Raw genomic sequence first — 17,175 nt, forward strand, 5'->3', positions numbered from 1 at the left:
GAAAGTGTTTAGTATTTTCCACTTCAGTTCATTTCCATGGAAGCTGAGAGATTTCAGCATGGCCAGAGCTGCTCTGTCACTGCAATACTGAGCCTTGGACAACGAGGGGAGCGAGGAGCTGCAGATCGCTGGGATGGTGGGAGCTCTGCCTGTGTGACAGCTACACGCTCTGTCTTGTTTAAGGATTAAATTCACATTTTTAAATCTAACTGTCCTGAGGAAACCCCTCCTTTCCTCCATCTCCACAGTGCAAGCATTGTGTTAGCCTATAGACTATAGCCTATAGACCGCTTACGGTATAGGTATCACTATCATGGCAAAGGTGACAAGTTTACTGGCATCTACTGTACACACAAAGTGAGAAATTTCTACTTAATATCTCTGCTTTTAGCATCTACTAATTTATGCTAGCTGGTCAGGTTCATTGAAAAGAGATGCATTTATCAAAGCTGGTATATTTATTTTAGCGAATATGTAAATATGTATTCCCATAGCAGCTGTGTACACGACAGACTAAGTATAATCAGCCTAACAGCCCAAACAGAGCTCAAGAGGCAGAAAAATAATTCTCCAGGCTGTGCTGCCTTGCCCCAGCAGAACGCACATCACCTCATTTGGTCACTCGGACACTCAGTAACTTTCTAACTTCATTACGCAAATAATTTGCAAAGAAGTTGGTGCTTTTATATTGCTTCTCTTCAAAAGGTTTATATCAGTGTGTCTCTCTCAGGCTGGGGGCTCACCCATGTGCCACCGTGCCCACAGATCCCCAGGGATGGGCAAAGCCTTCAGTGGCCAGGATGGTGTTTTCCCTGCACAGGAGTTGCTGTGGGATCTGGACTCATGCATGGGAGTAGGGGGGCTACGGGGTCAGCCTCCGACTAGGAGGAATGGGGAGTGCCACTTCCCTGCGCTACTTACAACGTAGTAACCTGACTGCTACATTTCAGGCTGAGATGCTTGGGATTTGACTAAACGGGATTGCAGAGACAGGAGAAACTCATCAGTCAACATGAGGAGTGCTGCTCAAGAGAGACAGATTTAACAGTGCCCAGTGGAGATGCCTCATTAAACTGATACAAACCTAACAAACAGTAGAGCTGCTAATTATCAAAAGGAGTTAAGCAACAAAAAGTGGCAGGAAGCCAAGCAGCAGTATTGAGTCTTCTTAATGCAAAGGGAAACTACCCAGCAAATGCGCAGTTTGTAATACAAAAGGGAAGAAGAGACAGATACCTTTTAAGATGATTGTTATTAGTAATCCTTCGTGTATTTTTTTTTACCGAAGCTATTTATATAAATCCAGCGGATGAAGGATGGTCACAGAAGTCATGTTATTTTACAAATATACTTTGGAAGCCAAGTGATTCTCCTTTGCAAATAAAAAAGAGGCTCTAGAAGTGTTTTAAAATTGACAAGGGGAACTGCTTTCCGTAAGTCTGCTGTACTGCATGACCATAGTATGAGGAGAACATGCAGGTACTTTACAGAAAGGGAGAAGGTGCCACAGAAGAGAAACATTACACATGCACTTGCATTTCTAGCTCCTGGAAACCCAAACCACTGGGACCAAGCTGGTCACTATGGTTACAGACAGATGTGAAAGCTCCCTCTGAACAGACCGTCAGCTGCTGTTGCTGAGTGAGGCCCACAGACAGGCGGTGAAAGGCGGGAGGGAGCGGCAGCCCTTCCCTGGGCCTGCAGAAGAGGATGCCCATGACGATTCAGAGGTCTCTCAAAACTATGCCCTGCTAATGAGCAGAAATGTTGCTGTGATGCACAGGCTGGCGGGGCTAGCACAAACGTGGCACAGATAGTGGGGTTGTCTCTGAGAAGCTGATCTGCCTCTCTCATGGAAAAGCAGGGAATAAAGTGCCCTTAGGCCGTGGCCATAAGCAAAGCAGCCACCTTCTTCAGAGGCAGGGCTGAAATGGGGATAATGACTGAACGCCATAGGGCCGCATCCCAGGGCAAACCAGTTTTCTTTGCCTGTGCTCCCTATGACGTAGTGTTTGCATACTGAAAGGGTCCAGTCAACACAACATGCAGGGACCTGGATGTTGCCCAGTCAAGGGCTCCCTGGCACAAGTTATTGCTCTCACCCCGAGGGTGGGCAGAGAAAGATGAAATCAAACCTACCACAACCAGAGTGAATTTTGTCCTTATATAACACTGTTTTTTGGAAGGAATCATTCCAAGTGATACTCCCCTGACTATTATTTGTGCAGTGAGTCAGGAAGCCTTGCACGCCGCTTGTGATGCTCTGCCCACTTCTCCTTGGGATATGTCTGTGTATCATGTGGACATCATGCATCATATTGCAGATTGCTCTAGCCGCACTCATTAACAGGTTTTCCTATCTTGTTATCGACTTGGTTAACTATTAACAACATCACCTTTTTTACTAAGTCTTCACAAAGTCCATAAACTGTATGTAAGCACAAGGGGCAACATTCTTCCCCTCAGCACCCCAGGCTCTGGTCTTCAAGGATGCAGCTGATCGCTTGCAGATTCCTGCAGTGTTGTGCCATTTGCATATATTAACTGGAAATATTTAACTCCTTGTCTTATGCAAAACTTATGCACCCTTATGTAAACTCTCAGTAAGGCATGAGAGGCTTTGGGCATTATTTTTCTGAACTATGTTTGTGCTTCTCCAGCTTCCAGCATGCTTCCGGGCAGGGGGCAGGGGAGAGGTGGGAAAACAGTTCATCACCAGCCGTGACTGCAGAGAGCAGTGGGCAAACAGTACCCAGGGCAGGCTGGTATGAAATGGTCTGTCAAGAGCTGAATGGGCTGTTTTCCTGAGGGAAAAACACCATGGTGGAGATAACAGAAGGCCTGATAACCGAGGAGTAATTACAGTAATTTGAATTTTAAAAGGACATAGTATAGCAGGCAAAGATGCATAAGAACAGGCACACAGAGGGAGAGAAAGCAGCCAGACGTTTCCTGGGAATAGCAAAGCCTGTTGCGTGGCTAGTCCTGCATTCGTAGGCATAATCTGAATTTTGACTCAGCCTCTAATCAAAGGACACTGCCAGCCCTGTCCAGCGGACTAACAAATGCTGGCTTGTTTTGAAGGGAGCGCTGCATCACTTACAATTATTTCTGATGGCACTACTTGGAAGGCATGTGCCTTGAAAAACAGACTCCTTGGCATGCCCATGGAAATGAGTAAGAGCTTGCTTGACTCACAGACTTCGTCCTGAGGGATCTGTTGGACCTAACCCACGAAGAAGCTACATTGCCTCTGGCTTTAGGGTGTATCTGGGGGGACTGTAAAAAAAGTCTGCGATCTTGAGAAGAAACTGTGACAACTTCTCCCCTGAGGAGGAGAAGTTGCCTTCATCACATGCCTTCAAATCTCATTAGCACCCAGCTGTATTTCCCAAGTCTTCAAAAAAACATTTTTCTGTATTGCGTGGCAATGTGAAAGGCTCATCAATCAATCACCCATGGGGTGGGAAAAGTGAAACTTGGGGTGAAACCACATGCCCTATGGCTTTGGCATGAGACAATCTTAGAACCATCAAAAGGGCACGGCATCTTCTCCCCTGCCCAAGCTTTCCCTTCCTTCCTCCTCTTCTGGCCCTGTGCTACCAGCTGCCCCAGCTCCCTGACGGTCCCGTAAGTAGCAGCGTGCAGAAGGGAGATCTGGGGACTCGGCAGCGGGAGGGATGCAGAGGGGAAGGAAGACCTCTCGTTCTGCTGGCAGGGTGTTGCAACAGCTTAGTCACTACGTGCAGCTTTGGGTGCTGAGAAACGTACAAGTGCATTGGTAAATGTGTGAAATAAATAGTCGGGGTAACAGGGCAATCACTGCCTTCAGCTGCCACACTCCAAAGCAGTGTTGTGAGAGAAGGCTGAATTTCAAGCTGCGGGCTCCGTTTCAACCCCAAGGTGATAAACCTCTGTAAAATGACTTTTAATTTGGAAACTGAAATTATGCCTTCCAGAGAAGAGAAAGTTCCGCCAGTGAGAGACCATACCACTCATGCTTCCCCAGCTCTGCTCTGATATGCCACCAGTGGCAGCTGGATCCCCCCCAAATCTAGAGGTGCTCTCCCTGCTTTGCAAGGTGTGCACAAGGCACTCTGAAAAATGGTGAGATAGAGTCGCCTTGCATTAAACATGATGTATATTGAAATCATATTTACAACTTGCTCAGGAAAAAAAAAAAAAAGGGTGAGGTTTTACAGGCAGTAATGAGCAAACACAGTAAAAATTGCAGACTAAACCCGGCAAGAAAGCAGGTGCCTTTTTCAAACAGTATGTCTTCCTAGCCATAAAACAGATGAGGCATCTGTCATTCAGAACAGAATAAAAAAGGTTGGAGGGAAAAAAAAAAAGCCAAAAAAACCCCAACCCACAAAGATCCATTTTACATCTAGAAGATGCAGGCAATAAAGTCATGACTCACCCTTAACAAGTTCATCTGCTATTTTGTGACTAATGCATTAAATTATATAAGTCACAAATGTCCTACTCTTTAGGATTTTACTAAAAGTTATTTGCTGAATTAGAGTTAGAGACAGCAAAATGAAGTGAAAAAGCAGGGCCTTTTAGAGAAAGGGAAGCAATCAGCACTGATGGATTTATTGTGCAAAAGCCTACGTGGTTGTAAAACCACGCACGTACACACACATCTGGCTGCTTCAGCTGTTGGTAGTAGTCATGAATATAGCTTGCTGATGCCAAACAAAAATCCATATCAATACAATCGTTTATTTATTCATGTTTATAATGTAGATCTATTAGCCACAACTCTAGCAACAACAGAAAACAAACAGCTAGGTTTTCCAGGAGAAAGTTAAATTTGAACAAAAGTTAATCAAAGTCCATGCCAAACAGCTTAGCTAATCGATCAGCAGGGCTTACCTAGTGAGTCACAGAGGCACCGCTCCAATATTTGCAATGACAACAGCTGGGATATCACTTCCAAAAGAAAGGAAAAGCTCTTTCCCTTTCTGATCCACAAGTCTAGCCCCTGCATACAGGTCAGAGTGTGTGTACCTTTGTTACTGCATATACTTAGCACGCCAACAGCATATTAAAAAATGTATAACCTTACAGTTAGAGACACATAAATACCAAATCTTTATCTAAAAGACCATAAAAAGAAGAGTTTTGAGGAAGGTACAGGTGGTAAGTGGACAGAAATCATCAGATAGACTCACCTTAGGTAAATAAGGTAAATCTCTGCCCAGCAATACAGACAAGCCAATCACGTTTAAAAAGAGGGCACATGTAGGAAAACATTTGCTTGGTACCTGCAAGGAAAAGCAACAATTAAGCTGAACTCTGGATGCAGATACTTGGCTGCTGGGATGGATTGCCAGAGCTCAGAATTATTTACCTTCCCTTCACTCTGTTCATTAGCACCTGGCACTTCTCATGCTCTAAGGCTGTCCTCTCAGCCACACCAGTTTGGATGGGCGCATCACCAGTTTCATAATCTCGGGTCACCTTTCATAAAAGCCCAGCTCTTGCATTTATGTGGTCAGTGAAGAAACTCCACTTCCCCTTTAAAAATTACTCATCTCTCAGGGTTGCAGGTCAAAGCATGGAAAATGAAAGTGCTAAAGTCTCAGAAAACAGAAGGCAATAAATAAACTAGTATTTAGCAGTTTCAGAAACATTAGAGATTCTAAAGCAAGTGTAATCATTTTCTATAGGGAGACTCATTCATGGCTTGTGGGGCCTGGGTATGGTAAGCAGAAGCTTATGTAGCCTTTCTCCCCCAGCAGTAAACAGGAGTGAAATAACTCTGTATTCTAAGTCTGGTTAACATCACACACAATACAGAAGGACTTTCTAAAAACCAAAAATTTACTGTAAGTATATATTGCCTTAAAAATTACCAAAGAAATTAGGTTCCTAATTTCTAAAACCTTTCCATTTTCTGAAAACCAAAAATTTACTTTAAATATATATTGCCTTAAAAATTACTGAAGGAATTAGGTTCCTTTACACTTCAAACTGTTAAACATTTTGCCATGCTTTAAAAAATCTGCAGGGTTTCCATTTTTTGTTTGGATTCTATTTTTCCCTACCTGCCAGCACTGCTTGGCAGAGGTTATCAGAGGAAGGCTTTCTGAAGATTTCAGCCTCTGGTTAGTGATTCTTAAAGATAACACTCTACCTTTAAATACTGCATTCTTAAAAAACCCCATAATTTTGGAGGAAAAACTCTTGAAAAAAATCAGTATTTTCAAAAATCAATGTTGAGAAGTGGTCCTAAATAATGTTTTTTAAAAGTAATGATTTCCAACTAATTTTAAAAAGTCCTCACAGATTGCAGTGTTATTCCCTGATTAACTGTAATCACACCATGAATAAACCGGGAAATGTTACAGAAAAAATGAGTAATAGTCTGACAACTTTAATAGGAAAATTTTATTTTCAGTGGTTTTTTTGCAAGGAAATGGATTAGAAACCTGTTCTGAAAGGACAAGTGAGATCATTTTACACATTTCTTTTTCCTTCTAACTAGAGGAGCTGTGTGGAGCCATGTCTTGCATGCATGCAGCGTCTGGCTCTGCTAACAACTCTGGGAACCCACAGAATTTACCATTTTTAGATCAGTATGGTACATCTAACACAACAGGACACATCAAATGAAAAGCAGGATATATTCACTTCAGCACAGAGTGGGTAGGCTGAGATGAGTTAAATGAAGCTATGATTCTGCCCATGGTGCGTTTTAATTGTGTGTTATGCTTTGAATATAAAAGAAGACCTAGTTTACGAAGCATTTATATAACAGTCTTCCTCATTAGGAATTTCTTAACAGTGTCATTGACACTGAAATCACAAGAAGGAGAGGGGGGAAAAAAGCCCCAAGTCCATTTAAAACCACTAATTAGCTGGGCAGTCTGATTATACATTCATAACAGCTGTTGCCTTCTTGGGGTTTCAGTGATCAGCTGTGGAAACAAATGCACACTGGAACACATTAAAAGAAGGAACAAGCTTATTTTTGTGGTAAAAAAAAACCCAAAAACTTCAAAGGTGGAAAAATTCCATGAAGGTATGGAGTACATAATTCTGCATAGTCCAAATTGTGTTTAGTTTTCCTGAGGAGCATTTAAAACATTGAAGATGTCTCCTGCTGCTACATGATTTACTCCCCTGACAAAGAACACCGAGTGCTTTCCTGAATCGCAGCCGCGCAGGGGTTTACTGCATACTGCAACTCTCTGTTTCATTTATAATTATCCTATAGCATCTGCAGCTTCGGCCTCTGCTCCCCCTGAAGACAAGGGGAGCCACGTTATTGATTTCAAGGAGATGCGAGAGTCAGCACCTTTTCCACCCATAGCAAATACATGCAAGAACACGCCAACTCCGGCTCCCGTTACCTAGTTAAAAGTGTACAGGAAAATTGTACGGTTTTAGCTGCTCCTTACTTCTGCTCCCAGTGAAGACAGCCACTAATAACTAATAACTGCAATTCCCCTTTTTGTGTTAAGTCATCAGCTCTTACGCTGCTACTACCTCTGCAGAGACCCAGGTACTGTTATGGGTCCTGTGCTGGGAGGACTTTTTAACCAAGAAGGTTTCAAACCCGAGGTCCTCTGAAGGACGATGGACTTTTATTTCCCCTTGAACGGAGGGTGACTGATTCAATTCCTTTGTACACCGTGCCTGAGGAAAAGTGGAAACTTCAGCCCCCAAATAATAGCCAGCTAGTGTAAATTGCACAATGCTGGTCTCATACGCTGCTTTTAACGCCATTTAAAAAGCGATCTGTTTATGCTGTACTAGTGTTTGTGCCTTAGCCGGGGCAGGAGGTAGTTCCTCATAGACTGTTTCACGTCTGTTCCAGACATGAGTCACTATAATAAGATCCAAGGCTACCTTCCATCCTTTCAGATGATAACAGTTTCCAGGAAGTCCCTTTCATGCCATCCCTTAGTAGTAACTGGAGTTCAACTGCTGAAAAAATCTGAAAATCCCATGTCCTCAGGCAAGACCGTACAGCTGGCGAGTCACACGTACCCTAAACATCTCTAATTAATGAGCAGGGTTGGAATACAGTAAACATATTATGAAGTAAAATAAGTTCCAAAATCACAACCCTAACTGCTGACTTAACTTCTGTGACAACTTCCACAGGGATAACGTGTCCATTTGTTCCTCATTCATTACAGAGAAGACAAAAAGAACTGTGTTTTGGCATTCACAGGGGCAATGTTTTTTCCCCGGAGTTAGGAAATCCAGCTTTTAAAAGCAAGCTTGTGAAAGAGTTTGATGTTTACTGATTTTATCTAATTTGCTATGTACTAACATGGTAGGCTTAGAAAGCTTGTCAGTCTGTGGGGTTTTTTTAAACTCTTGGTGGTAAATGACTCATTCTACGGACTGAAAAATATTTAAGTAGCAGTTTTTAATATGAAAAATTTCCTAAGGATTTTTTGAATAAGAGTATAAGACTGAGTATACCATTTGGTTTCTTTTTAAACCGAGAACAGAAATACCTGCGAGCACTATCAGACATTCTGTTCCTGACAGATGTTGCATCCCTGACTAATAATGCAAAGAAATAATTTGGCTTTGATCTCTTCTACCTCCTGTCGCCCTGTAGCTAATGAAGTTGGGCGTCTTCAGTGATAGGTATGAAATCTGCAAGTCTATTATTGCGAAAGAGAAAGCAGCTAATTAGTATTTTTGCTGCCTTTCATGCTTGTTAGGAGTTTTCAGTTCTGAAATTTCAATTTACTTGAAACCAAACCCCCTGTGACACACCTGTTCTGTATGGGAAAAAGCCACAGACCGGCTCCCTGTAGATGACTGTCCTTATCCTGAGACTGTCTAGAACAACTGCCTCACGTCCAGTCCCATTATTTTTTTATATTAGTGGAGAGGAAGGAGACCTAAATTTGATTCAAAAGGGAAATAAACGAATTTAAAATGCTTCATAAACTGTTGCTACTTTCTCTCGTGAAGAACTCAAGGTTATTACAGTTGTTCCACGTGTTTTGATAGAAGTGCTTATGCTGGTATCATGCTTCTGTTACAAACTCTGCAGATTTTAGGGTTTGTTTTACAAACACATTTGCTTCCAATTGCCAGCCTGGTCTGTGAAACAGGATATCCTACAAGTGTGCTTAAAAAAAAAAAAAAAAAAGCAAGCAAGCAAATATAGCATTTTGCAGTCAAACCCAAAAACCAGTATGCATTAACTGGTGTGAGAAATTTCGTCATTTAAAAAATCAATCAGTTGTTCAAAGTAAAAAAGAATAACATCTATTCACATGAGGCATTAAAATTCTTTGGGACACTGAAGAGAAGAACTCAGACATATTATTTTGTCAGGAAGACTGCCTGCTGATCCTGCCCACTAGCTTCTCGCCAGTAGAGGTGCCTTAGGACTGTTCGATGTAAATGCACAGGCAGGTGCACGGGTAAGTCATGTTGTACTTTAACGTGTTAGCCTGAACTTTCACCACTGATCAGGTCAACAGTATGTGAACCCTGCCTGGGTCTTCTGAGATCACAGTGGCCCATGAATCCACAGAAACGGCTCAGGCAGGCAGCTGATCCTGCCGTCTAAGTCAAGACCCCCAAAGGTTTCAATCTGGACCTGACTAACAGCAGCAGCTCCGAGCGAACTCCTAATGCAGGCCCCGACGAGGAGGAAGAACAAAGCAGAAATGAAGACAAAGACCCTGCTCAGATACTGAGGGGAAATCTAAGCATTAGGAAAGCCACTCTGAAGTGCAAAGTTTTCTGTTCATTAAACCTTCGCTACAGTGAATATTTTAATATATCCCTTTGAACAATTTAACATATCTCCTAACAAGGAGGAATAAAAATTATGGTATTTTAGGGGGGAAAAAAAAAGACAATCACACAGCGGTTTTCAATGACCAAGCAATAAACAAACACCTGCTCCAGAGCTGCAAGCCTGTAATGGTACAATCTCTCCTGGAGACTGCTATGTTATACTGTATAAAGAAAAAAAAAAAAAAAAAGAAAACAAGGAGGAAAGAGTGAGCACAAGATGTTATCAACCAGAGTTTCTAGGAGATTATTGCTGAGATATGAAGACCTTTGACCAACATTTTCCTTTAAGCTCAGCGTGAGTAATGGGCACAATTCTGCTTTTCTGCGCACCAGCTGATCACTTTATTTCACCGAACTGATTTAGACCATCCCTGCAGAGAGCAGGGGTTGACCAAACGTGAGTCACTGTGTGTGCCTGCTGCCGTCAGCCCCAGAAGGAAAGTCTCAAAGATGCTGAACTACCTGGAGCTCCTGAAGAGCCATGGTTGGCAAAAAATACTGATCCTTAGAGACACAAGATGGTTGATCCTGGGATTTCACACAAGACAGGGGAAAAGAGGGAGTACACTCCAGAGGGGGCAGGGAGAAGCAAAGATACAGATGTGTTAGTACTGGACTTCCCACGAGGGCAGGGGCAGGTTGACAGCACACAGTATAGAAGCTCATTTTGCAGTTATCTATGAGCTCCCAGGCTTGTCCTCACTGATGCACCAGGCGGTGGTTCCATGGTAGTACTCTGTCACCAGAAGATCCAGCTGAAGAGGTCCCTACACCCAGACGGTCAGCCCTTCCCCCCCTGTAGAAGGTGAAGCTGTGTCACCAGTACAGGTTTGCTCAGACACAATTCAGACTTCAATGACACCAAGTGATATCAGCTGCAGCAGGGAGAAAAAAAGGAATATTTTAATGCAGATTTGTCATCACTTTTGCAAGATGAGGGTACAATCTCAGCTACTCTGCAGTGTAACTGTGCAGCTCTAGAGTCTTACTGTGTTGACACACATTACAGGCTATCTCAAGATGAGTTTGCTTGGATAGTGGTTTATTTGAATTAGCACTGCAATGAAAGCAAGCACTCCAGTGCTATCAATGAGTGTTCATTCTCGAGCACACTGCGATGAGTGCATGTGTTTTAAAGCTTAAGACTCCTTCTTTCACTTCTTGTATTCCATGGAAAGTATTGGCTTTATCCACAGCCTTTGGGCTCCGTTTTTATTTACTGTGGGCTACTAAATCTTCAGGATTTTTCTCACTGCACAACAGATGACACTATTAAATGTGTTATGCCTAACAGCCTGAGCACTGCTAAATCAAATTATGAAGACCTGAGAAAAAAGCCCTGGTTAAATACTAATGGTAGTTAATGCTATTAAACTATTGGACATGGACTGATCATTACAAATGGAGTGCAACATTTAAGGAAGTAGAAAAATAACCTGTTTCTGCTAATCACTCAATTTCCATTACGTATGAAGTGGCTGCAGTTTTGTACTCCTGCTTCATACAAGAATCTCTTTGTATGATGTACTGGAACTGAAAATACTATATATTGTTGCAAAAGAGGAAAGTATCGTGATGTATGACTTATGGGACCATATGTAGCTTGTCATGCATTAGGAGAAGATGACCTGCATCTAAATTGAACAGCTTCCATGGATGACTCATGCGCGAACAGCACTTGAAATCATCACACAGACTGCCTCAATATACATGAAATCTACCACTGGCTCCTCAGTGTTGCCTTCTGTCTCTTTTCAACCAGACAAATGTCAGGCCATTAGGAATCAGTGTTCCTCTATTCTGCTGAAAGCACATGGGGGCCATGACCTAAATGAAGAACAAGAGAAAGCGCCTTTGAGCTCTCTACCATACATTAATACATTACAATGTAAACAGGAAAAAAAAAAAAAATCACAAATGCTGAAAAACTATGAACGAAGCCTTGAAATGCTCCGAAGACACTATTTCTGCATGTGTGATGTTATACCTGTGAACATAACCCCAGACTACTAGTTAGCTGGACTTCTGCAAGAAGGTGTACTGCAGTTGGTGAGGGAGTCTGAAGGGTCTGAACAGCCCTCAAGGGCTAAAGAGGCCATTATGTGCCTGGTCTTAGATATGGGTGCCCAAACTGAGAATTACAGCCAGAGGACAGCGCTCTGTCCCTGTCTGGATTCAGTAGGTCTTTCAACCCCTACAAAAGGCAGTGAATCTGCAAGCACGGCATGCAAGGGCACTTCGGGTTTCTGCACGCCAAAGGGCTGGCTGCGCTGCTCAGCAGCTCTGCTAGCTGACAGCCAGGCTGCTTCGTTACCTGCGAGACAGCCCTGTGTGCAGAAACAGGTGGGTCCTCTGCAAGAGCCATGGGACTTAACCAACTGGGAGGTGGGAGCTTCACATGCCTTAAGTACTGCTTAGATGTGGAATAAAACATATGCTTTTCAGCAAGGAAATAAACCATCACTTTTGTGGTTTTTCAGAGACCTCAGCCCAACTACCCTTGCTGAAGTTGGATATCGAAGTCGTCCTTCTCGAAATGCAGAGTCAAAAGACAGGGAGAGAAAGGATAAGCATGAGTGTCTCCGGCAGAGAGGAACACCACAGCAGAGCTCCCCTCAAGGGCTGCCAAGGGTCTGCCCTGCTGGCAAGTGACGAGCCTCCAACAGCTCAGTAGAGTTTATTGTATGATTTTCTTCTGGTGTAACGTTTCTGTGATGTGCACATCTGCACATTAAGCACTGACTTGTTTTGTGTCATTGAACAGCAGGAGGTGGGTAACAACCCTCTTTTTCACTCTTTATCTCTACTAATGGGAACGCAGAGTTGGACTATGCATGAGCCAGCTTGTTTTCAGCCACAAGAAGCAGAAGAAATGGCCTTACACTCTAAAGCGGGAACAGGGAACATATATACAGCCAGCCTCTACCACCTGCTATAAGCAAACTGTGCTTTGAGATAAAAGTGTATTTCTGAAGAAATCCCCCAAGACCGCTTTTGAAATGAAGAGGTGTGAGACCACAAAGTGTAACTCCTTTCTTCCTCTCTCTGCCCCATAACTCTATACCACTACTGACATGTTCTGACTATCTGCAAGTAGACTCACATGTGAAGTACTTTTCAAACGGAGGTTTCAGATTAACATCATAGGAAATGCAATTTTTTAGATCAGAAGCAATAAACCAGATTTGAAGCAATGTATCAGAAATCCTAAAACTTCAGTAGCTGGCAAAATGCAGTACTACTCAAGAAAGTTTTCCCATAACGTACTGAACCAAATTTGTAATAACATACATAAATGAAGGGAAGAACATGATGCAATTTAGTATACTGTTATCACATATATATCTCACAGAATACATGCAGACAGACTCCTATGTGTACTGTTCAAAACCAATGTTCTCTGTTCAATTTCCTTGCTTTTCCTAAGAAAAACAAATTTTTAAAAATGTAATGCTTGTTGCAAACTCCAATTCTAAGCAGTTCTAGTTAGTAAAACTCATCCAAAGCCAAAAAAACACATTAGCTGTTTTCCTCCCTAAAAATAATGAGCAATCTATTAATACTTGGGAGAGTACAAGGTAAAAGTTATCTGATTTCTTTTAAGTATTAGAAGTGCATCAGAACCTCTGAAGACTTCTCTTTCTAAAGCTGGTGGTGACTTAAATCCTGATTTTTTTCCATCACGTCTCACAGTTTATCAGAGACCTACAGATAGTTTTCCTTCTTCTTTCATCATCAGCACAACAATGACCTGCAACATGACCAGCCTGTTCCTAGCTGCAGTGGCTCAGGCTGTAAACAGAGAGGAAGCTGTTGGCAGTGGCTGACCTGACCAGAGGAGAAAGCTCATGACTCATGGACTCTTTGTCAATTTGGAGATTAAGTTTGTAGTCTCAACAAGAAGGATTCTCCCCTGTTCTTTGGCCCAGGAGGAAAACTAAACCACGAGCCTGATGGAGTGTGAGCAGTGAGAGCATTCCTTATGCAAGCGGTTGTTTTAGGAAGAAAAGAAACAGTGCAAAAGTGGTTGATCGTGATGAACATTTTGTTAAACTAGAACTTGCTTCTTGGTGCTCAGTACCATAGCCTGTTTTAGTTTGATACCTCTATTCACTTTTAGAAACTTTACATCTAAGATTTACATTTTCACTCTTGCATTCTACTTCTTGACCAACAGCTGGCCTGGACTCTGTACGGCAACTCTGAGGAAAGGCTTTGCATGCGTGTGAAGTGTTGTTTCACTAACAACTGCTGTAAATCAGTGTCAGTGACATCATACAGCCGCAAATGATGTCCATCAGGCTGCCTGCTTTCCTGCAGACGCACCATCTGTTTCAGTCAAGGGTGCTGGCGGTTTGAGTCAAAGCTCGTTGAAGTTACTGGAAATATTCCCATGAATCTTTGATTGTGTGACTCATCTGTAGCTTACACTACGCGCAAAATGTCAGGCTCACAAACTGCACAGTGCAAGCATGACAGCTAAGGCTTAAACAGAACACAAAGCAGCAGTTAACTCTCTTAAACCAACACATGCCAGGATTTGATCTGCTGAAACTATTGCAGCTGCAGTGATGTATAGCAGGAGTAGGCAAGACGGGGAGAAAACTCTGAACTGGTACCCTTTACTGGGAGAACTTTAGGAAACAAGAGGACTCTCAGAGCCAGAGGAACCAGTTCTATTTTCATACCTCTGGGGTGATACTACCATCAGTGGGGATGATGCACCTAAAAAGAAAAACATGGACCATGATGCCTGAGGCAATCAAACACCACGGGATAGGTGGGAGAAAAGAATCTCTGAAAGAACATTAAGAGTAGGCAGAATTCAATGTCAGTGAGTAAAATGGAAGGATGACTTAAAAATAGCCAGCTATATCTACAGATTCAAGTTGCCTTTCTTAGGTAAAGACGACAGCGCTTTTCTTTCCCACGATTATATAAAGAGACCCAGTTCCCTGCTTGGAGCTCCCACAGAAATCAGTGTGAGTCACTTGTGCAGGCTGCTGGGAAGTACATCTCCAGGAGAGCTAATTATTGCATCTATCATAACAAGTTTGCAGAAGTGGTTTTATAAACACCTGCCACTGTTTTATTATCTCCAGCTCAGGAAACAGAATAACTGTCAGCCCAAATGACACGGTTTGGTATTTTCCACTAATTCTGAAAATAAAGAAGTAAAGAGCAAGTCCTAGCATAAAGAAGTAAAGAGCAAGTCCTAGCAACACCTTTGGTTTCAAAGTTACTGTCAGGTAAAACATCTATTTTAAAAAAGTATGCTAATTTTATCTCCAAGCCCCCACAGGAACACGCAGTAGTTAGGACCTCTTCTCTCACTTCATGGACGAGAAGATGAAGGGAAAACCAAAAGGCCCCTAATTGCCTGATTTCATTCTTGGACTTGCACGAAACAAAACACTCCACCAGTGCTAGTTGTTCAGCAGAACTCGATCAGGTGAGAAACATAAAATTTGATTGTATAAAGCCAGCAGAACGGAAAGGAGGCGTTATTAAGGATAATGCTTATCTGTTGCGCTCCATAGATTAAAAAGTCTATCAGCCTGTCCTGTCTGCAAAGACTTAACATTTTTGTTTATATTTATGGGCCTTTAAAGCACAAGTCTGCTTGTGATTTAATCAAGATTTTCAAGCGATCACATCCTTTCACTGATCAAGTACTAACATGAGTCTCATACAGCAACTGAGATCTCTGTCCCATCATTGGCAACGGTAGAGGCTCTATGACAATCAAGAGCATTTAGCTCTTTCCTCAAGGAATGGCAGTGAAGGGCACCAACTCTTCTTTGGTTTTGCACTTTCTCCTCCTGCAAAGTAGAGACATAGAGCAGACACAAAAAGTTTGTTCTTACTTTCTTATTCCAGGAGAAAACTTGACAGGTTAGAGGCAGGCAAAAGGAAAAGGACTTCAGAAATCAGGGAGATGGAAAATGAGGAGGAAATCTCAAGCAGAACACCTAATCCTGAAACCAAACTGTGAGATTGGCAGCAGAATTTTTCTGGATTAGTGGTTATTGATGTGCCTCACTCAAGAAATCCCTTTCCTGAGGGAGTTTCCTTGGGTGGGTAAGTGAGAAGGTGTCAAGTGAAACTGCTTATCTCCACATGGTCTGCAACACACTGAGGTAATCGCAACTCTCACTAGGTACAGCCTGCTGAAAAATAGCGTTGTAATGATTACTTGTACTCATCTTTATTACCTTGTGTCAGACAATGGGAAATAAATAATAATTCATAATAAATAATAAACAAAAAATAATAAAAGGAATAGGGTTTACGTGATTTTTCCCAGGCTGACAATGTTTCTCTGAGTCCATCAGTTGTTCTGCGCAGACCTTGCTTTTATATACTTTCCTCAAAATGTGTCAGAGGAAACTGCAGCTACATACCTGTCCCCCGTACAGCTTGCCTTTCAGGCAGTATAGTTTGACACACGTAAAGCACTCCTTATTCAGCAGAGCAAGGCAACAGAACAGACTGACTGGCTCAATATCTATTAAAAAAAACCAATAATCACGCTGATCTATTTAGTTGTCATGAGCTTCAACATCTGGACAGTTTTATCTTTTTAACACTTCATTGACTTCTATACAGTAGCAAAACAAAGAAAGTAACGCAGCAAAACTGGAACTCGTATAGAAATGGAACAGAAAATACAGTCAAGAACAAGGATGGATGTGGATGCCACCTTCTACTGATGGTTGCTTTAGACTGAGCTACATCAGCTTGAAAAAAACACTGAAGTGAACAAAATACACTATTTGCTTTTTGTTTTGTCCGAATGCTCTTTGGAGTCTTTCCTACATCGCTATATTCTGACCACGTACTAGTGTAAATGAGAAACTACTCCAAAGAAATCAATGGATGTTAACTGGAATAGGCAAAAGGAGAATTAAGTTCAAAAAAGCAATAGCTGTATATACCCTTAAAGCATCCCTAACATCAGTCCGTCCAAACACCGTTCATAGGCGAGAGTTCCATTTTACTTCCATTTTGTCACAGACTCAGAATCCGGGAGATACAGTAAAGCATTTTCCCAGTTCCAGGAAACTCACTGGTTAGAGCAGGTTTGGGTACAATTCAGATTTGGCTTTCTCCTTTAAATAACATTAGTAGGCCTAAAATGTCCTAATTTAAGACGTTTCCAGAACTAAAGTTTCATTCTGCACTGCATCGTAGGGATCTGAGTCCCTTTGTTATATTTGTTACTGCTTACCCAATCCACATGCCTCAAAATTACCTGGGAAAACATTGGCATCGGATATTATCTGGCCAAACTGGAAGAACTCCAAGTCTTATCAAACGTATAGCACTGGCTGCACCTAGTATTTTGTGACTATATTTATAGAGCAGGGATATAGAAACATT

General features: G+C 42.2%; 1 long non-coding RNA gene across 1 annotated transcript; it reads right to left on the minus strand.

Moving 5' to 3' along the window:
* Nucleotides 1-2,847: 2,847 nt before the first annotated feature.
* LOC130151852 (uncharacterized) lies at nt 2,848-12,098 on the minus strand. Its single transcript, XR_008822746.1, has 3 exons — nt 5,360-12,098; nt 5,181-5,273; nt 2,848-4,990 (listed from the first exon to the last, which is right to left on the minus strand). It is a non-coding gene; the product is annotated as an uncharacterized LOC130151852 (long non-coding RNA).
* Between the last annotated feature and the right edge of the window lie 5,077 nt (nt 12,099-17,175).

This window comes from Falco biarmicus, chromosome 6, assembly GCF_023638135.1.
Source record: "Falco biarmicus isolate bFalBia1 chromosome 6, bFalBia1.pri, whole genome shotgun sequence".
Classification (NCBI taxonomy): Eukaryota; Metazoa; Chordata; class Aves; order Falconiformes; family Falconidae; genus Falco; species Falco biarmicus.